The sequence below is a fragment of the Chelonia mydas genome, chromosome 8 (assembly GCF_015237465.2).
Source record: "Chelonia mydas isolate rCheMyd1 chromosome 8, rCheMyd1.pri.v2, whole genome shotgun sequence".
Lineage (NCBI taxonomy): Eukaryota > Metazoa > Chordata > Testudines > Cheloniidae > Chelonia > Chelonia mydas.
The window spans coordinates 69,743,774-69,765,661 of NC_057854.1; positions in this window are offsets into that span (position 1 = coordinate 69,743,774).

A 21,888-nucleotide genomic window follows, 5' to 3' on the forward strand; every position below is an offset into this window, starting at 1 on the left:
TCTAGTGCTTGTGTTCTAACAGAGCTCTCATAGTGGGTGGCTATTCAGCTGACTGGAATGAGATGTGTATATCTGTCATGTGCTTTGGAACTTGGTATTATGCTGCTTAAGGGATGGCGTACATTTTCACCTTTCTGGTTACATGAGTGGGAGCGAGCCTTCTAAAATCACACAAGGAAACCTGCAGAATGGGTGGAACTGCCTCAAATAAAATCCACTCACTGAAAAAATCCCAGCACATGTGTAAAAGCTGAAGCTGGGTATAAATAAGATGGAACTTGAGTCTGGAAGCGCTTCAGACTTCAGCAGTGTAACTGTAATCTCTGCAAATACGGTGTATGCAGGGATCTGTCGGTGTCTCCACTCTTTTTACACTTAATGCACAGACACTAAATAGACTGTGATTCAAATCATGGGATTACTTCACATGTAATGAGTTAGTGCAAGGAAATGACTTTCACCAATGCTGAGGAGAGACGGATGAGGCTATTTGCCTGTTGCTCTAACCTCTCATGCTGTGAATGGTAGGTGTGTATGTTTTTATGCCCCCCTGTGCCAGGGTTGATAGCCATAGGCAAGGCAGAGCACCAAACCTGCCTCAATGCCACTGATCCTCTCTCTTTACAGATGTAAAAACGTCCAGCAAGTACCTTGGTATTTCACTATCTTTCCCTCCCTCCATGTTCCATTCTGAGTCAGCACCACCAGTACCTTGCTCCTGAATCACATGCAAGATCCAAGCCGCTTCCAATCCTACCCCCTTTGTCTCAGGCTCCTGAGTTAACACTTTTTATTCCCCTGGCTGGGTCCAAAAGCTGGGGAATAAAAGCTGGGTCCACCGACATAACTAGCAGTACATCACCATAATGGGTATAGACCAGCTCCTCACAAATGCTGAGATGTAACAGAATTGACAACTTACAAGTGATCTATCCAGTGAGTGAATCTTCCCTCGACAGATCCTGCTATGATTCAATACTTAATGGCATATCCCATATTTATGCCATGCCATCATTTGCCCATGCATCTAAGCAGTACGCTTCCTTCAGGCAGAGATTAGGGATGCATTAATGTCTTCAAGATCCACCTTGAACTCTTGTTCAAAACTTGAAATTAACCCATGCTCATTGTGTGATGAGAGAACTAATTTGTTTCACTATTAACATGTTGTGCTCTTCCTGGTTTGGGTCAGCACCTAAAATTAAAAATACCACAAGAAAGGTGAAGTTTGCTGTTCAAAGCCTGAAGTACCGAGCTATCACAAGAGCCTGATTGTGCAAGTGTGGTAGCCCATGGAAGTTTGGATATGTCCAGATAAACATTCCCTTATGGATTTAAAAGAAAACAACTTTTTAACTATACCCATAGAATTTAATAATATCCCTGTTATAGAGTCCTATAGTGAGACAATTATTTTCTGTAACATGATATACTTCTATAGAACCTATTACTTTTTCATAGATTGCTACTTGTTTCATCCTTATTAAAATCTATAAATGATCAGAGATCCCTTCTGGCCTAATGAATCTATAGGAATTGTCTTAAGTTTTGGATACTTACTTGAGCTTTAGAACCTAACCCATTCCTAAAGGAGATGAATGCTAATGACCAAAATAAAGAAGCAGGTTTGGGGCCAAATTCTGCTCCCTGTCATCGGTGGAATTCCATGGATGTAAAACCAGTATGGGTTCAAACTTGAGTCCAAATAGCCCCTTGAATTCAATTATCTTGCACCTATTGTAATCATTCACACCTATGGAAAGAGTGTACAAAATGCTACCATTCTGAACTGGTTTGGTAACACTCACTCTGGAGAGGTGTAAATGACTACACAAGGTGCAAGGCATTGGAGAACTAGGCCCAGTGGAGCTATTGATGTGATGCTTTTCAGACCAAGCCCCAAAATAGTAATTACATCTGGGCAGACAACTTGTGTGCAGTGATTCAGCTAGATGTGTATAGTGATTCAGCTCAAGACAAAGATTTTAATGTTTCTAAATCTATAAGCAAGCTTTTTCTCGAGAAGGAGTAGCTCTGAGAAGCCCCCATTCTATCCAAGTTATTAGCCCTGATTCACCCTTAATCTGCACCTTTGTGAAGTCATTGAATATTAGGGTTGGAAGAGACCTCAGGAGGTCATCTAGTCCAATCCCCTGCTCAAGGCAGGACCAACACCAGCTAAATCATCCCAACAAAGGCTTTGTCAAGCCAGGCCTTAAAAACTTCTAAGGATGGATATTCCACCACCTCCCTAGGTAACCCATTCCAGTGCTTCACCACACTCCTAGTGAAATAGTGTTTCCTAATATCCAACCTAGACCTCCTCCACTGCAACTTGAGACCATTGCTTCTCGTTCTGTCATCTGCCACCAATGAGAACAGCCTAGCTCCATCCTCTTTGGAACCCTCCTTCAGGTAGTTGAAGGCTGCTCTCAAATCCCCCCTCACTCTTCTCTTCTGCAGACTAAATAAGCCCAGTTCCCTCAGCCTCTCCTTGTAAGTCATGTGCCCCAACCCTCTAATTATTTTTGTTGCCATCCGCTGGACTCTCTCCAATTTGTCCACATCCTTTCTGTAGTTGGCGCCCCAAAACTGGATGCAATACTCCAGGTGTGGCCTCACCAGTGCCGAATAGAGGGGAATAATCACTTCTCTCAATCTGCTGGCAATGCCCCTACTAATACAGCCCAATATGACATTGGCCTTCTTGGCAATGAGGGCACATTGCTGACTCATATCCAGCTTCTCGTCCACTGTAATCCCCAGGTCCTTTTCTGCAGAACTGCTGCTTAGCCAGTCGGTCCCCAGCCTGTAGCGGTGCATGGGATTCTTTCTTTCTAAGTGCAGGACTCTGCACTTGTCCTTGTTGAACCTCCATCAGATTTCTTTCGGCCCAATCCTCCAATTTGTCTAGGTCACTCTGGAACCTATCCCTACCCTCCAGCGCATCTACTTCTCCCCCCAGCTGTCACCTGTGAACTTGCTGAGGGTGCAGTTAATCCCATCAGCCAGATTATTAATAAAGATGTTGAACAAAACTGGCAGGACTGACCCCTGGGCACTCTGTTTGATACCAGCTGCCAACTAGACATTGAGCTGTTGATCACTACCCATTGAGCCCGACAATCTAGCCAGCTTTCTATCCACCTTATAGTCCATTCATCCAATCCATACTTTTTCAACTTGCTGGCAAGAATACTGTGGGAGACCATATCAAAAGCTTTGCTAAAGTCAAGATATATCACATCCACCGCTTTCCCCATATCCACAGAGCCAGTTATCTCATCATAGAAGGCAACTAGGTTGGTCAGGCATAACTTGCCCTTGATGAATCCATGTTGACTGTCCTTTGCATAGTGGGTGTAAAATCCTGCCACTTGGATTTGGGAGCATTTTATACTTAGCACTGATGTAAATGACTGCCCAAGGTGTGTGGGAACAGAATCAGGTGTTCTCTATCTACCACACCTCCAGCTGAAAGGAGCTAGATGAGACTTCCTTTGGTGTCTACCAGTATCATTCAAACTTCAACTATAGTAGATGCTATCGATGTATGGTAACATTTCTTAAAGTGCCTAAGTCCAAATGACTTTCAACAGGAAGTAAGTTCCTAAATCACTTAGTCTACAGGTGGGATTTATTAAAGAGTACTTTATTACCAGTTAAGTGGCCATAAGGAGATGTACTAGCTAAGAGTTAATGTTTTCTTTCCCTCATCTATGTTGCAGAGTTCATGGTTACTCTAAAAAGGAAAGGCAAGTATGAGTAATGCTACTGGGCTCTGTAAGTGCCCATTATTATGAAAGTATTTAAAGTGTGTTTCTCAATTAACCTGTTGCTAGGTAGAATTTTTGGTTCAGCCACTAGGTTATTTTCCAGTTATGTTAATCCTATTCTAAACTGGATTTACATGGCAAAAGAAGAAATGGGCCAGCTGTCACTTTGTCTGCCGTTAAGCCTGTTTCACCAATGACAGTGCAGTAACCAAGACATTACATATTGTCAAATCAGTGGATCCAAACAGCTGTGCTTTCAGTCTGCAAGATTTCTGAAAGCTGACAGCTAAAATAGTTTCCTTTGGAAATATCTTACCTAGTCCATAAAGATTAAGGAAAAAAAATCTTCAAGTGGAAAAGTGTATTTAACTTATCTTTTTTATGGTGGGTGGTAATGTAATGTATATTTCTACTTTGGATGGACTGATATTTTGAGTTACTTGGAAAAGGATGGTTGTGCCATTTGATCTGTCATGGAAACCACATTCTTTTGTGTTCATCCCCTTTATTCATTTGTTTCCATTTTGCCATGGATTCCTAATGTAGGAGTCAGATTGCCTAATGTGTATCCAAATGGTGAAACAATTGCATTATATAGTCATGTAATGAAGTGGGTGGGAATTTAGGGGAATAGAACATTGTGATAAAAGTTCACAAGTGGGCCTGAAGACACACATTCACAGCTGGAAATGAATATGGATCTTGTTTCTGAGATTTGTGCTCCTGAAAGCAAATTCTAAAGAGCAGCACAGAAAAATCATGCCACATCAGAACTGCACCAGCTGTCCCTTCACCCACTTTTCCATATCCTTGCTTATGGCTTTTAATGGTAATTGTAAAAAATAGTGTTAAACTGTGTAATCCAGCATAACTGAAAATAGAAATGGGCCCTGAAAACTGAAATTGCAGTTTCAATCTGAAGGGAAACACTAAACTAAATCAAAAGAGAATTCTGTATTATTGAGGTTATAAGCAATTCCTCTTAGTCAACAGGTAATAACCCCTTTGTTTGTTAGGGAATAGAAGTTTGACTACAGTTATAGGACCAGATTCGCAGTGGGTGTAAATTGGCAAGCTCCCATTAACATCTATTTTTTTTTAAAAGCCAATGGAGAGAGTCCAATTTACACCAGCTGAGGGTCTAGTCTCTCTTTCCTGCGAAGTGCTATTATTGTTTTTAAGAGAGTAAACTTGCCTTCACCATGAGTTTGTCTATATGTAGCTTTAAGTTTGTCTTTTTGTCAGAGTGGGGGAGGGGAGGGGGGCGGGAATAAATTCTAGAGTTGTGGGCCTCTTTCACTAAGAATGCCTTGCCATAATCTTTTGTTAATTAAACCAGAAGGCTGCTGGCTGGAGTGGCTCAGCTGAACTTGAATGCCGTAATACCATTGAGGAGGAGGTGGTATCTTGCATGCAATTTAGTTCTTTAAAGATAACTAATACAACAAGTAAGACCATTCTCATGAGAGATTGTTTGTTTTTTTTTCCCTGTCAATGTTGGAAGTCATGGTGAATTTATGATAAACAAAAGAAGCTTAGATAAGCATAAAAAACTTATGGGCACTTATCTAAACAAGCTAGGGGAGATTGCCCATCAGCTATGTGTATTCTTTCACAACATTGAGGAATGAAATCCAGCAGCTACACCCTTAGGCTACCCAGAATGTCTTTCAAGGTCAAGGACCAATTTCACTGGTATTCTGAAATGCACTTTGAGCTGCTTCATCCAGCTGTGCTTTCAGCAGGGGAGGCTCTACCAATTTTGCCGCCCCAAGCAGTTGCCGCCGAATTGCCACAGCGGCGGAGCTCCCGCCAAATTGCCGCTGCGGGACACGGACTGTCGCCCCATTCTGAATCCCACCCCAAGCACCTGCTTGGAAAGCTGGTGTCTGGAGCCAGCCCTGGCTTTCAGAATGTTGTGGCATGGGTCAGTTTTCATCCAGAGATATGCCCTGCTCATTTTACCCCATCTAGAACATTTTTTTGTGGGTTATAGAGGCTCTTTCTGACCAACAAGCACACCATGGAACAGATGTTTCACAAGTTGGCCAGAACAACTTGCAAATGAATTGGAGATTTGGTGCACTGGCAGACTTAGGCAATGAGAGAAGATTCAGTCGCAGAAACCTAAAATCTTAAATGCAGGGAATGGAAACAAATAACACAGGGACAATACAAAATTGGAGGAAGTTACCAACAAGCAACACCCAGCACATTAAAGGGAGTTTATTTTCATTGGATCTTGATACTGCCTTTGGAAAACACTTGTATCCACAAGGACTACAAACTGTGAGCAGGATTGGGAGGGGCAATGGCTCATGAAAGGATTCCATAATAAGAAATGGTCCCAAATATGAGCGAGCTTTAAAACCATTAGAAGAACTGGGAACACATGGCTTTTTAAATATCACCCTTAGAACATGGGTAGTTACTGGTGGTGATTAAAGAGTTTATGAACTTTACTACTGACTTGTAATATTACATATTTTGAAAATGGAATGTTTTCCAACCATACCCATGGTATCATCAGGCTGGGAGATTTACTCTGACTCCCTTTAGCTACTGTTAACTTGTTTGCAGATGTTCCCTATTATATTTTACAATGACACTACAGTAGTCTGTATTCTCAAAGGTACCCAGTAGATGTAACATATTACTTTAGATTGGCTTTCCATCAATTTACATAGTAATTTAAATCTCTCTCTCTCTCTAGCTGCTTCTTAGGTAATAAGGGTGAAGTCCTGGCTCCACTGAAGTCAACGGAAAAACTCATATTGATGACAATGGGGTTAGGATTTCACCCTTGGTGTCAGCCTGTTCCAGAGCTCAGGTCCAGACTTTCAAGTACTTGGTACCCAGCATGTTGAGCGCCCTTGAAAAAATCCTGCTTTCCTTGCTTGCCCAAGCAAGCCCACACCCTGAATCTTTGGGAGGAAGAGCTCTGAGTGATTGTTTCTGTTGGTGGAACTCCCTTCCTGTTTCTATTCATAACCCCCAATCTGTTATAGCTTTTAAACCAAACTAAAGAAACAGTTGTTTGCCATTGCCTTTTTTGATTATTTTAAAACTTTGATTATCTTGATCATATTTTATAGTAAAATGTTTTGTCACAGTTGATAAAAGATGATATATAAATGTTACATTGCAGATTAACTTCTCTGTATAATTGTCCTAGGAATATTTGCTTAGCATAGCACACCGTGGAGAGTGTCTACTGTGTAGATATCTGTGTTCGATCTATATCCAACACACCTGCTATTACACAGATTAATCAACCTCAAAAAGCGATTGTAGTACCTGTATCTTGTCCATTTTTTTGGGATTATTCAATAAACTGACCAAATATATTCAATTTTTTTGAATCATTTCCATGGTTTACTATATATCCTTGATAATATAGAAATTCGTGGACCATAAATACCTGGAAAAGCATTTTTACATTTCTGAAAATGGAAAGTCATCCAAAGAAACTAAGAAATGGTTTCTATTTTGTATTTAAATGTCCCACTTCAGCTGAAACTTTAGTTTAAAACAAGTTGCTGTTTTGATATGAATATTGGTTGTTGTTTTTTTTAATAGAAATTGTTCAAGTGCCTAGAGCAGGGACAAGCGCTTTTTATATAAACTGTAATAAATAAAGCCAGGAGAGCCGGCAGGATTCTTTAAGATAGCAGCCCTTGAGCATGTTGTGGGATGTGTTGATTGCAACCAAGCATTTTCTAACTGCTACAGCTCCATCTAAGAATAGCGCAGGACTTAAAACTCCACAATGCCAACTGTGCTGGGAATATTTAGCAGCGCGCTGTGAGACTCAAGCCTTAGTTGTAGTGGAGTCATTTCATTTTAACCTAAATCTAACACACTGTAAGCGAGGTCAAACCCTGGGGAATGGAACAAAGCTCACATAAAAGCACTATGCTGGACGTGCACACACACATTAGAGGGCTCAAGGCTGAGCACCTCTGCTCCAATCGGCCAGGCTGCCTACGCAGCTGGGTTGCAGCTATTCAAACAGAGCATTAGGGGGAAAGCAGATGCAGCCTGCTGTTCCCCTTCCATACGGGGTGTTGACCTGGTAGATCAGTAGTGTGTGGGTGCACAGTAAGGGGCTGCAGAGATCCATTACTGAGATCACCACAATGCTCAGGGATGTGCAGAGTCCCTCTGTCTGGGAACTCTGCTGGTTATGGCCTCCATTTCATGGCTAATCGGTTTTAAGTCTTCCGCAGATGTGTAAGGCAGGTCAGGATTTCTGTACAAAAGTTAGGACTCAGTCCTAATATCTGTCTTGGGCAAAATTCCCACCGATTCCAATAGGAGTTTTGTCTTAGCAAGAGAATGATTGGGACCTTAAGTAAACTATAAAGCTCAGTGGAGGTGAGTGTCCATTCTCTTTCTCTCCAGCCCCAGTCCTTTTAGATGTAACACTGATTTTGGAATGCTTAAACTTACTGAAAACATCCATGCAGTTGTTTGGACTGCAAATATGTAACTCATGTAGCTACATATGAAATAATGTCTTTGGATTATCTGCACTTGTATTACAATGTATGGAAACTTTCCCAATAGTGCGTTGCTTAAACCTTCCCCTAGCTTCAAAACATATTGTACTTTTGGAGCTTTGGTCAGCGGTGTAACAGTTGTCTAGCTACGGTTTACTTCCTTTACGCACCCAGCTGTTTCCTTGAAATTTAAAACTGCTAGAAAGAATGGTGACTTCAGACATCTGTCAATCCCTGCCATGCTCTCAGTTCTACTCTATCCTGTAGAGTGTGGGTGGTCAGAAAATCAGCTAACACGGGAGTCACTTTGCTTAAGCTTTTTATAGTACTAAAGAAGAAAAAGAAATGGCAGGAGCTAATGCATAAGATTGTCAGTGGAGCAGAACAAATTATTTGTAGCAAGTAACATACTCTGCAAACCAATCCTGGCTCTTTTTTTGGCTAATGTATTCAGTATTGGTAAGTATCCACCAAATATGACAAAATAGTGAGAACTATACAGAGGCAAGGAATACACAGTTTAATGCAGTTGTCTAGTATTGTCCATTTATGACTTTTATCATTAATATCACAGACTGAGTACTATTAATTACTTTGATTACTATGTTTGGTAACTACAGCTAAGCACCAGATATTCATATTCCTCTCATTTTCATTGGCTGAAATCAGGAGACACCCCACTGAAGTCAATGGAGCTATACTGGCTGTACACCAGTCCCTTAAAGAATAAGGCCCAGTATATTACTCCTGAGGGCATTCTGCACCAAAAAAATGTATATGCACAATATTTTAAAATGCTGAAAAATTCTGCAAATTTTATTTGTCAAATAAATGTGGAGGCTCCAGCATGGCATTGGGGAGCACAGGCCACTGGCTGCACAGAGGTGGGAGATCACTGTGCAGCTCCGCCCTGGGACACGGACTCAGTGGTGAGGCTGCACCCAACCCTGATACAGCACAAGGACCAGGCTTGTCCCAGAAACACCCCACGGTCCTGGCCCTTCATGCCCAGTGCACCAAATGTGGGCAGACAGGCTTAGCAAGGCAGGATCCAAGTATGGAGGGGCTCTGTGGGGGGGGATCCAGGTGTGGGTTGAGAGGGGTCCTGTGTGGGGCAATCTGGGTGCGGGTGGCTCAGTGGGGGATCTGGGTACAGGGGGGATCTGGATGCACAGGGGCTTGTTTGGGAGGGGGAGGTTCTGGGTACCACAGTGATGGGATTCTGCAGGGGGGTCCAGGTGAAGGTGGTTGGGGCTCAGTGGGGGGGGGAGGTCTGGGTATCGGGGGGACAGAGCTTGGTAGGGGGATCTGGGTGTGGGAGGCCCAGTTGCTGAGCAAGTGGGGTTTAGGGGGGTGGGGATCCAGGTGCAGCTGGTTGGGGATCAGTGGGATGGGGGTGCAGGCGGCTCATTGGGGTGGTCCAGGTGCAGGGGGAGTGGGGCTCATTGGGGGAGTTCTGAGTGCGGGGGATGAGGGGGGTGAAGCTCAGTGGGAGGGTCTGGGTCTGAGGGGTTCTGGATGCATGTGGGTTGGGCAGATGGGGGAGCAGCTCCCTGTGCAGGGATCCCTCCCCTTGCAGCTGAGGAATGATGGGCGCAGGAAGCGTGTGTGTGTGTGTGATTTTGCAGAGCTTCCTGCAGTTGGGGGAGAAATCTGGGGGTGGGTCTGACCCAGCCTTGGATGCCATGCAGGGGAAGAAGAAGTCCCATCCTCCCCAGCCCAGCTGGGACTAGCAGCTGAGCCCAGTGGAGGGTAGGAGCCATCAGCCAGGTCTTCCCCAGTCTGGTCCCCTGCCCCACAGTGATTTACCTCTCTGCTGGCTGCGCTGGGTACCTAAAACATATCCTGCTGCTGAGGAGAGTCGCATGTTCACTCTCATGTGACTTTGCTTCCCCATCAGAAAGTAATTTTTGTGCAGGGAAGCAAAAAAATCGGGGGGAGGGGACACGCATAAATTCGGTGCAGAATTCCCCCAGGAGTAGCATATGTCAGAGAATAAAAATGTGAAGTATCAGCAGGGAAACCAAACTAGGTTTTGCTAGTGAATTCTAGAGCCCCTATCACCTGGTTTCCTGTCCAAATGCCTCTAACTCCTGCTAAGACTTGGGTGGTGTCTGGCCTACCAGGGGAATGGACACCCTTCAGGTAGTTCACTGCTCCAGAACACACCTGGGTATCCATGGACCAGAAAAAATAGAGTAAAACACCACCTCCTCTAACCACCCATTGTCTGAGGGAGCTGACTGGCTCCATCAGACCCACCTTCCCTGTATGTCTAAGCGTTCCTGGACACACACAGTAGCCATTCTTACTGCTGAAAGCTGCCCTGTCCCTACCATATTGGTGCAGCTGTCAGAGCTGTTTTTTCAGGCTTGCTGTGGATCAAGAAGGATATATATATATATATTTTTACCTCTGGGTAAGGTGTCCACTGGTTACATTCACCTTCCCTACAGCATTGTGGAAGCTTGATACATGAGGACGATCAGGATAAGATTCAGGATATGTCCACACTGAAGTCACAGGGAGTGACTGCAGTTTGTGTAGACAAACCCAAGCTAGCTTTAATTTAGCTAGCTCAGGTCCTGATGCAGTGAAGCATACTTTCTATTTATATATTTTTATTTTTAAAAGTTTGCAGTGTAGGTAGATTTAAAGAGGCTGGCTCCTAGGGTAAATCTGAGCAAGGACTCGGCGGGTCCTAACCCTAACCCTAAATTTAAACTGGAATAACAAAGCTAAAGTGTGACTTTTTAATAGCATCAATTTAGACAATGATGCAAGAGGTGGAGGGCATTTTGTAGGGCTTAATGGCCAGCTGGAAGGACTAGATGGCTTAAAACACAGCCAAGGAGCCTCATGTGTCCACTAATCCCAAGGAAATGCCCCACATCAAGGTCATTGTTGTTATAAGCTGATTATTTTTTAACCAATGTAATTGTATGGAATTTATTTCACGGCTGGTGCAGATCTTGAGAACTAATGCCTGTTAATCATCAGGCAGACTCCTGAAATCATCTTCCACAGTTTATTTTAAAATTCCTTATAGATCTCAGTACAGTATTGCCTGACCAGGATTACAGGCTCCTTCCTGGATATTAATTGCAATACACAAGCCTGATTAAGTAAAATTAAATTACTCTTAAGTCCCCAAACCTCCTAAAACTCTTATTCTGTCCCCTATCAATATAAAACTTGGGTTCTATTCCTGGGCCTGACACTGGCTTTCTGGGTGCCTATGGGTAAGTCACTTAATCTTTCTGTCTCTCTCATATTTTCATCTGTAAAACAGGGATGATAAAATTTACTTCCTTTTGTAAAGTGCTTTGAGATCTATAGAACAAAAACATTGTATAAGAGTGAGGTGTGGTATTCTCTGCATGTGATACAGGACTCTTTCTCTACAAGGTTTTTCATTATCTGCAAATTCTGCCCTCATATAGACCCTGAAAAGCAAATAGTCCCATTTGTCTTCAATAGGAGTACTTGGATGCTTAAAGTTAGGCACATGCTTACATGATTTGCTGGATCAGGGCCCATTAGCAGAATTGGCTCCAAAAAGCCCTGTGTGGGATATCCAGTCAGACTCCTTAACAGCATCAAAGTCACTAAATTCCATAAAGTCCACACATTCCAAGACCCAGATTCAAATGAGAATTCTGCTCAAATAAAGACTACAGAAATGTTCCCATTTGCAAATAGCTTGTTTGGTTTATAGCTATATTTTAGATTAAAAGCATTCTAAGCAAATTGTATAGTTGGTATTTTTGATCACATCAGTTTGGAATCTGTTTGTATCCCTTCAGAATTATTTGATCACAGTGAGGACATGGGTCAATTTTTAATGCAATTCAGACAGTTTTGAGGAGACAGGAATGAGAACAATTGGACAGCCTTGGCTAAGATGTTTTTCAATTTAACAGCTAAAATTTCCTATTGGAGGACTGCATCCTAACCTACGAGTGAGATACAATCTTCTTTCCTGCAATAAAGATGCAGAGAGTGTACAGAACACAACATAACTCTCATTCTCATGTGGCAATAGACAGCAGGAGGCCAAGAGATCCATTGGCAAAATTAACTAGCTTCTAAGCTTGAGGTTCTGTGTTTCATCTAAGAGACATCCAGGGGATTTTTCAAATGGCCCCCTTTGGACACTCTGCAGAGGATGTGAGCAAGGAGTTCTGGAAACTCAAACAAGGAATTTTCAAAGTAGAATGAGATGGTGCTTTCTGTAAATCTAACCACTCTGGGAGCCCATTTCATCTATGTATTCAGTTCTGCTGGGTACCCAGGCACAGGGATTGTCACATCTTCACTGCTAGATGATGTTGTGCTCTCCTATTTCTAAATGCATGATCTCTCCCTGCTGCTCTAAGGTCACTCATTCAAGTCACCTCAGCAGTTCTCTCATGGGGCACCTGTAGCCTGCTGGGACAGTAAAATGGCCTCACCAGCCTCTAAATTCATGGAGCTTCAGAAATAGCACCAAATAAACAGGGAGAATTGGTCAGTTTTCAAAAGTGAAGACAACTTTTCACACATTGCTCAAATGTAGTGGAAGTGGAATGTGAAGCGGACAAGGAGCAGTTTCTACACACTGTGGCTCACCCTCTTAAAAAGTTTGGAGAAGCACAAATAACAATGTGGATCTCGATCTAGGGGCTAAAGTGGAAGTTGAGCACCCAGGGAATTTTCAAAGCTTGTGTTTGGCTACACCCAAATTGCCCGAGCACCTGGTGCTTGCACCCATGCCAATTACCTGAGGAGTGGGAGTTGAACAGGAACCTGCCAGTTGTAAATTAGCACATCATGTCTGAGACCTGGATACCAGTGGTGAGCAGGGTAATCATATGCTATTTTAGGCATCTTTGGAGAGTTGCTACAGGCAGGGACAGGTGATGAGAGGATGGGGACAGACAAAAGGAAGCTTATCTAAGGAGATTAAGAAATTTACACCAGAATGACAGAAATACTCCTTCTCAAGGATGAGCTCCTCGGCAAATATTTACGAACCTTCTGTGCTGACAATATGTAGAGTCTGTGCCTTCAGGCTATGCCCTGGATAAATGCTGTGTGTGTCTATGGCAGGGTATAAAACTTGTGACATGCTCTTGGGTAGATAGCCACCATAACTGTCCATCTATCCATGGAATAGGTATGTGGTCTATGTATTGGCTGTATTGTCTCCACTTGGTCCCTTCAGAACTTGTTTGTGCCATGCCCAGTACAGATGGGAAGAGATCCACGGCAAAGAATAACTATATACTTTGGTGTTGGATCTATTGATCCACAGGGAAGCTTAAACCCCTGTGGATTGTAGCCTTTAAGCCATCCTCTAGGTACAGAGAGGACCCGTTGAAAGGACAAGTGGCAAGAATTACTGGATGCTACGGTGACCCTGACTATTACAGAGGTGGCATGGCTTCCCCCATAGCTTCCCCTTCAGCTCAGTACAGAGATGCTGGATGACTTCATCAGTGAGTCTAGGCATACAAATGCCACTATATTGAGTGTGGTATAAGAACCTGAATAGAACAGGGTAGAATAGCCTATATCCCTGTGTGACCTGTGCCTTAGGATGATGAAAGTCCTTCAAGGCTCATAGATCCTGTTAGGATGGTAAATGCACCTCCTCCTCTGAGTCCTGCTTCCACTTCAGTGATACAGTCAATTATTTTTTGTCAAGGTCCAAATTTTTTGGCCAAGATATAGTCCAGACTCCAGAGAAAATAACAACAATACTGATAATAATAAGTAAATAAAAAATTTTGGGGGTCTGTTCAAAAGCATCTGTTGGTCTGGATTTGGCCTGTGGTCTGCCTATTGATGACCCCTGGCCTACTGGCTCCTGTCTAAATTGTCTCATGATGTACCAGTCCCAGCATGATCACATGCTGCTCTACAGACTCTTCCTGATACTGTTCCCCTAACCCACAGTGTCTCTTCTCTGAGTCTCTTCTACTTCCTCACCACTCCTAGCCCTTCCTTCTTCCCCATACTAATCCTATAAAACCTGTCTGCCCCTTTCTGTGTCTTTCAAGTTCGTGTGTGTGTGTTGGGCTGCTGTTTGGACACTATAGCCTGTGTCTCCTGGCTTAATTGTATCTAGACTGCAACTAATTTTTGAGCGATTAGAACAGCCTTGGAGCTGTCCTGGGCCCTTCTGAAAATCCTCTGTGGGCATCTGTACACCAGACCATGCTTCCAAGCCACCTTCTTGGTGAGTTCCAGCCACTGGGCTTTTTGTCAGTGTGGGTGCAGTAAAATGCCAGCTTTGAAAATGCCATGAGCAATGAATGAGGGATAGACTACTAGCAATCAATAGATTACTCACATAAGCAAGGATATTAGGATTTGGTTTGTGTTACACTGAGCCTTAAAAGAGGAATTGCAATTCAGTAATGTGATTTAAAAAAAAAAACACTTTGACTTCATAAAGATTTTTTAAGGCCCTCTTAACTCAAAATTTCTCCTTTTAACTTGCTGTTTTAAGTAGTAATTTAGTTGATTGTTTAATTGTTGCAGGTAAAATTTGTTTGTAATGCAGTTATGAAAACCATTTGGTGCAGAAGATAGATACATCTGAGTTGCTTTTGTAGTTTTAACCGTTGTTTTTTATTTGCTTTCTCCTCACACCACCCCCATTAGATCCTACAATATCATGTCTAGATTAATTTATCCGTTTTATCTGAAAGTTACCTTTGCCTTTAATTTACCTGATCCATGTTCTGAATGACTAGCCAATAAACTTTGGTCTGGTTTATAATGAAATTCCTATTGTGAGACAATGACTAATTCTCTGCAACTCATGCACCTGGTCCCTAGTTATCCAGAGCTTCAGATATGAAAGTGGAATGAGAATTGTTTTAATTCTCAGGTTTGTATAGCTTTGATTATATTCAATTATGTTGGCATTCAATCATCCTGAATAATTGGATCTTCCCGCATAAAGGAAAAAGGTTTATAAGGACTCTTAATCCAGGTGCCAATTCTTCCTTTGAATTAGTGGATGAGGGATGGCATTGTAAACAGAATGGGAGTTGTGTGTCATGCATTACCTTTTATCTGTAGGATAAATTAGTAATCAGCCTAGTTTAATCTCTCTCCATCCACAGAAGTTTACAGACAAAATCTTTGATGGCATCTGTCTCCAATCTGCTTAATTATAAAACCATTAGATTTGTCTAACAAGGGTTGTGCACGTGTATGTCTGTGTGTGTGTGCACGGATGTGTATGCTGCTAGGTTCTGTTACACTGTACATTGTCAATATAAGGAATGTGAAAGGACAGATAAACCACAAACTTTTGGGTCTCCTTTGGGTTCCTAGAACACCAGGAAGATTCTTAACTGAAGAGATTGTTTCTAGTCTTCTTTTTGCCAGTTATGACGATAGAGGGACAGAGTTTTTACAATTGCTCCCTGTGCAATTCAGAAATGAAAAACTGCTAGGAATATGCCTGTTCCAGATCTAAGAAAGTGAGTCTTTTAAAAAAAAAAATCAAGTTTCTTGACATAGAAGGAATAACGTAAAAGACAGTAGCTGTCTCATTATTATAGTTCCCAAAATTAAATACTTTGGTTGGAGCTAATATAGCTGAACAACATCCAAAATGCTTCATGTCAGTAGGAAAACTATTATGTTTCTCAAATTATAAGAGGACTTTTGTACTATGAAATCTATTTGGCAGTAGTGTGTGCTTTCTTTTGTTTTTTACAAATAGAAATTGATTAATAGCAAACAACCCCGAAAACATTTAACACAATTGGCAAAGGCTTCCCTGATGTTAGATTTCTCAACTAAAGTCGCATGTACTTTAGGATTAATAAGTCATTGGTGGAAAATTACTAGCATCTCCAAAAGTTTTTCTTTGTTGCGTTATGTTGCAAGAGTAAACAAGTATATTGATGACATACAACTTATCTTCATCATGATGGGAAAGGCCTTTTTTCATTGATTATATATCACAACTTCTTCTTGCAAACTGACAATGCTTTAGAGTTCAGCAAAAACTGAAATTAATCTTCCTCCAGCACTAAGGGTGATCATGGTTAGAATTCAAAGTCCAGCAGCAGAATGAAATATGGCTAAGGATACTAGTGGGGGAAACAGTCTGCACATCCATCTATCTTTCTATGCACTGCAACTACACAAATTACCATGTGGCTTTCTAGCTGACTATGTTACTCTCCTGCTGGACTTCTGGACGTGCACAAGTCCATGGGGCCGGACGAGTTGCATCCGAGAGTGCTGAAGGAATTGGCGGCTGTGATTGCAGAGCCCTTGGCCATTATCTTTGAAAACTCGTGGCGAACGGGGGAAGTCCCGGATGACTGGAAAAAGGCTAATGTAGTGCCAATCTTTAAAAAAGGGAAGAAGGAGGATCCTGGGAACTACAGGCCAGTCAGCCTCACCTCAGTCCCTGGAAAAATCATGGAGCAGGTCCTCAAAGAATCAATCCTGAAGCACTTACATGAGAGGAAAGTGATCAGGAACAGTCAGCATGGATTCACCAAGGGAAGGTCATGCCTGACTAATCTAATCGCCTTTTATGATGAGATTACTGGTTCTGTGGATGAAGGGAAAGCAGTGGATGTATTGTTTCTTGACTTTAGCAAAGCTTTTGACACGGTCTCCCACAGCATTCTTGTCAGCAAGTTAAGGAAGTATGGGCTGGATGAATGCACTATAAGGTGGGTAGAAAGCTGGCTAGATTGTCGGGCTCAACAGGTAGTGATCAATGGCTCCATGTCTAGTTGGCAGCCGGTGTCAAGTGGAGTGCCCCAGGGGTCGGTCCCGGGGCCGGTTTTGTTCAATATCTTCATAAATGATCTGGAGGATGGTGTGGATTGCACTCTCAGCAAATTTGCGGATGATACTAAACTGGGAGGAGTGGTAGATATGCTGGAGGGGAGGGATAGGATACAGAAGGACCTAGACAAATTGGAGGTTTGGGCCAAAAGAAATCTGATGAGGTTCAATAAGGATAAGTGCAGGGTCCTACACTTAGGATGGAAGAATCCAATGCACCGCTACAGACTAGGGACCGAATGGCTAGGCAGCAGTTCTGCGGAAAAGGACCTAGGGGTGACAGTGGATGAGAAGCTGGATATGAGTCAGCAGTGTGCCCTTGTTGCCAAGAAGGCCAATGGCATTTTGGGATGTATAAGTAGGGGCATAGCGAGCAGATCGAGGGACGTGATCGTTCCCCTCTATTCGACACTGGTGAGGCCTCATCTGGAGTACTGTGTCCAGTTTTGGGCCCCACACTACAAGAAGGATGTGGATAAATTGGAGAGAGTCCAGCGAAGGGCAACAAAAATGATTAGGGGTCTAGAGCACATGACTTATGAGGAGAGGCTGAGGGAGCTGGGATTGTTTAGTCTGCAGAAGAGAAGAATGAGGGGGGATTTGATAGCTGCTTTCAACTACCTGAAAGGGGGTTCCAAAGAGGATGGCTCTAGACTGTTCTCAATGGTAGCAGATGACAGAACGAGGAGTAATGGTCTCAAGTTGCAATGGGGGAGGTTTAGATTGGATATTAGGAAAAACTTTTTCACTAAGAGGGTGGTGAAACACTGGAATGCGTTACCTAAGGAGGTGGTAGAATCTCCTTCCTTAGAGGTTTTTAAGGTCAGGCTTGACAAAGCCCTGGCTGGGATGATTTAACTGGGAATTGGTCCTGCTTCGAGCAGGGGGTTGGACTAGATGACCTTCTGGGGTCCCTTCCAACCCTGATATTCTATGATTCTATGATTCTGTGGTATTAAAACCAAACCTAAAGTCTTGGCCTTGGTTCTCTCTCTTTCGGTGAGACTAATAGTTACTCTCTCTTCCCCTCCAAATCTCACCCTCTTAACCATTCCTTGGAGTGTCACGGGCTCTGATATCGCTGTCTTGCACAGGGGCCATTTATTAGTTTATTGGTTGGGTGGGTGCATGGCTGGCTGAAGCAAAATGATGAATTTGTGGCAAAAACTCTGAATTGCTTTGCACGTTGTCGTGTGTGGGGGGAAATGCCAATTTACAGAGTTGCGGAATTATTAAATCCACACTACTTTCAGATTAATGGGGCACATGGCACTTGGCAAAGCTGTTGTTTCAGGCTCTCTGCTGATGAAACTGAATATGTTAGTGTTTGAGGTTTTCTTTGAAACCATAAGGGCAAGAAACTTTTTTTTTTTTTTTTTTTTTTTAATTTTAAGGTCAGATTCTGGAGCACAATTCTTTGCTATGGGGGTGAATTCTGTGGTAAATCCTGCAGAATGCAGAGGGTCCTGATTATAGGAAATTACAGGCACAAACAGGCTTCTACAGAACTGGAGTGCCAACTTTGTCCCCAGGGTTTACTAGGGACCACACACACTGTGAAACTCTAAGGCATACAGATACCTAGTAGCTGAATAAAGAAATTATCATATTAAAGTATATATTTTCTAGTTTCAGACTTAGACTTCCTTTACTTCCAGAGCCAGATTCCTCTTTATTTGCAGGATCTCAATCCCTATTGTCCTCTCTTTCTAAAGCTCCAATTCTTACTATCTTTCATTACTCTTTTCCCTTGTTCCTGTATTTCCATCTCTTCTACCTTATCTCAGGTGACCTTTGCTTTTAGCTCCTCTAGTTCCCAGCACACATCTTTTTCCATTCCTTCCCTCAGTGGAGCAGCTTAAAGATATATTTACAAGTATGGTGCAATTGCATGAAAACTTGATTTTGTGGAGGGAAAAACAATTGATGTTGCCTCTCTCCTATTTCTGACTGACCTTGACCTTAGCCTTTTGGATGATGGACAACATTTCTGCATGAAGGGACACCTCATTCTGGTGTCTCAGTACCCAACATGATTTTCAGAGCTACTGCTATTCTGAACTTACAGCTGGGGAGCTGAAAATGTGAATATGAAACAAATGCAAACTACTCACTCACATAAGTATATTCTCATGAAGCCATGACACTTGAATGACATTTTGTCATCTTCAGCCATCTCTAAGGCTCTCTGTTCCCAGTTTCTCTAGTGCAATTTTTAAGTTGTGGCAACTCCTAATTTTCCCAGAGAGTTCTCAAATATCAATTTTTGGTTCTAATAAGGCATTTTCCTTGCCTTCCTCTGAAGAAACATCAGGCATGAGCAATACTGCAAATAAAAAAATGGCTCATTTAAAAACTAAGTTTAATTAAGACTAGCCATATCAGAACAATGTATCCACTGAATACAATGATCTCTTCAGCTACTTCTTTACAGGAGATTAGTATTAGTTGGGGATTATGAATTGTAGATAAATGAAAGCATTCAGTCTTAATTATTCATAGTTACTAGGGACTGGGAAGTTGGATGGTATCTTGGGTTTTGTGACACCACTGATGCTTCACTTAAAAAAAAAAAAAAAGTGAAATTTCTCAGTTCATGAAATAGTTTTCTTCATAATTGAAACCATTATTTCCCAGGAGCAAATTTTAATTTTAACCTTCTCCCTAATGTATTTCTAAGAACATGGCCTGTGCTATATAAACATTGAAAATTATGTTTAAAACTAATTTTTGCCTGACTTCTAGCATAATCAGGAAAATAAATTTAAAAATATACAGGCTAAAACTTGCTATATGACAGAGGCAAATGGTATTCTTGGTGGTTAATTGCATTTATTTTCGTAGCAGTTAAGATCTCAGTCAGGCTCCCTGTGTACATGTCCGTGCACAAACATTTAACAGGAAGATGGTTACTGCTCCAAATTGCTTATAGTCTAATGCTTGGAACCTTGTACATCTTGAGTTCTCTTTTAAATCTAGAGCCAAGGGCTTTCAAGTGGGGTCTGAATTTGGGAAAAGAAGTTCTGTCCTTCTTAGTATTAAACTAAAAGTATAGGTCCTGATTCTCCTCTCACTCTTACTGTGAATGTAAATTGGGAATAAGTTTATGGAAATCAATGGAGTTGCACCAGTGGAAAAATCAGTGCTGCTCCACTACAGACTTCGAGTCTGAGCCTGGTTAAGTCACTTATTCACTCTGGGGCTCAGTTTCCCCATCTGTAAAATGGGCAGGCCAATACTTCTCTACCTTGCAAAGGTGTTGAGGACAAATACATAAAAGATTGTGAGAGGCTCTGATATTCTATATGTACGATAGATCCACTGAATCCTCTTTTTCTTTTATTGGGCCTTTCATCCTGAGATTCCAAAATGCTTTCTATACCTATATAGAAATCACTTCATTCATCAGAGTAATGGCTTCCACCCTTGGGGAGGAATATAGCCGCTATTTAACGGTTCACTGTATGGCAATTTAGGCCAGGAAAGAACACTGACTCCAACTGAAACTACAGTTTGTCTGTTGGGAAAAAAGATGTACTTTCAAGAAGACTGATTGCAGCAGTTCTTCCTTACTAGCATTCATGCAGAATACCAGTAACAACTGACAGTAAAGAGCTAATTATTGATTGTTGCTAAAATTATTCCACTGAAGTAGCTGATCTCAGAAATTATTGTGACTTCAATAATTCTGCTACTGTTTCTCACCCCAATCCAAAAGAGTACTTAAAGAGGTGTTTTAACTCCCACTGAAGCCAATGGGACTGAAGCACGTGCTTAAAGTTAAGCACACACCTAAATATTTTACTGTATCAAGCCAATAGTGCTTAGTACCTTTCAGGATAAAACCCTACCTTGTGATTGGCAGTGATAAATCTAAGCTTTTAACATATTCTCTAGCTTTTTAAATAACATTCTGACTCCAAAACACTTCTTCCCTTCCTGGTATTACTCTATTTCCAATGCAGTATACCTCTCTGCTCTGTTGGAATCCATAACTTATTATTTTTAATGAATTGCTTGGGAAGAATCCTTGACTGAGAGGATGGCTCATTCACAGCCGCAGCCACATAAACCAAAGCTGTCATCAGCAAATGTGATTTGCCCTTGAACAGACGTGCATATGCTAATCCTTTCATGATCTCACCATCCTTTTTTAGTAGTAGCTTCATTTAATAAGTGCAACCTGCACCTGTCACTCTGCCAAAGGAAGAGCCTGTCATGTGATTTAGTGTCTCAGAAAAATGTCTGAGTCAGTGCGGCTTGGCTGGCTCCTCAATTCTCTGCACACTGAGGCTGCTCAAGTACAATAGGCTGACTGTCTGCCTGAAGAGCCACAGTTCAAATCACATCTTAGTGCTCTCCTAAATCAGCCCCCAGACTGATGTTAGGAATTCACAGATGTCGGAAGTTGGAATTGGCAAGGAGGGGTGTTTTTCACCCTGGGAGGATGGAGGTTCAGACATGGGCTGCCTTAGCTGCAGGAGAAATCCTGAGCTTGTGCAAAGGCCACCATTTTGATATGCAGGGGGAAATATAACTAGCAGGGCTTAAGGCAACCCTGTTGTCTCCAAGGGTCAGATTGATGAGATGATGATGGATGATAACGGGGAGAAAAGAATGATGTGGATACACTCATTCAGCAGAACGACAACCTTTGGAATTAAGTGACTGCCTACTGCAAGATCTCTGCACTGCACAGCAAAATCTTTTTGACTTTGTATAGCTGTGGTAGCACACACAGCTACCTTTTTCAAAAGTCATCATGTGGGAATGAGGGGCCAGATTTTTCAAGTGCT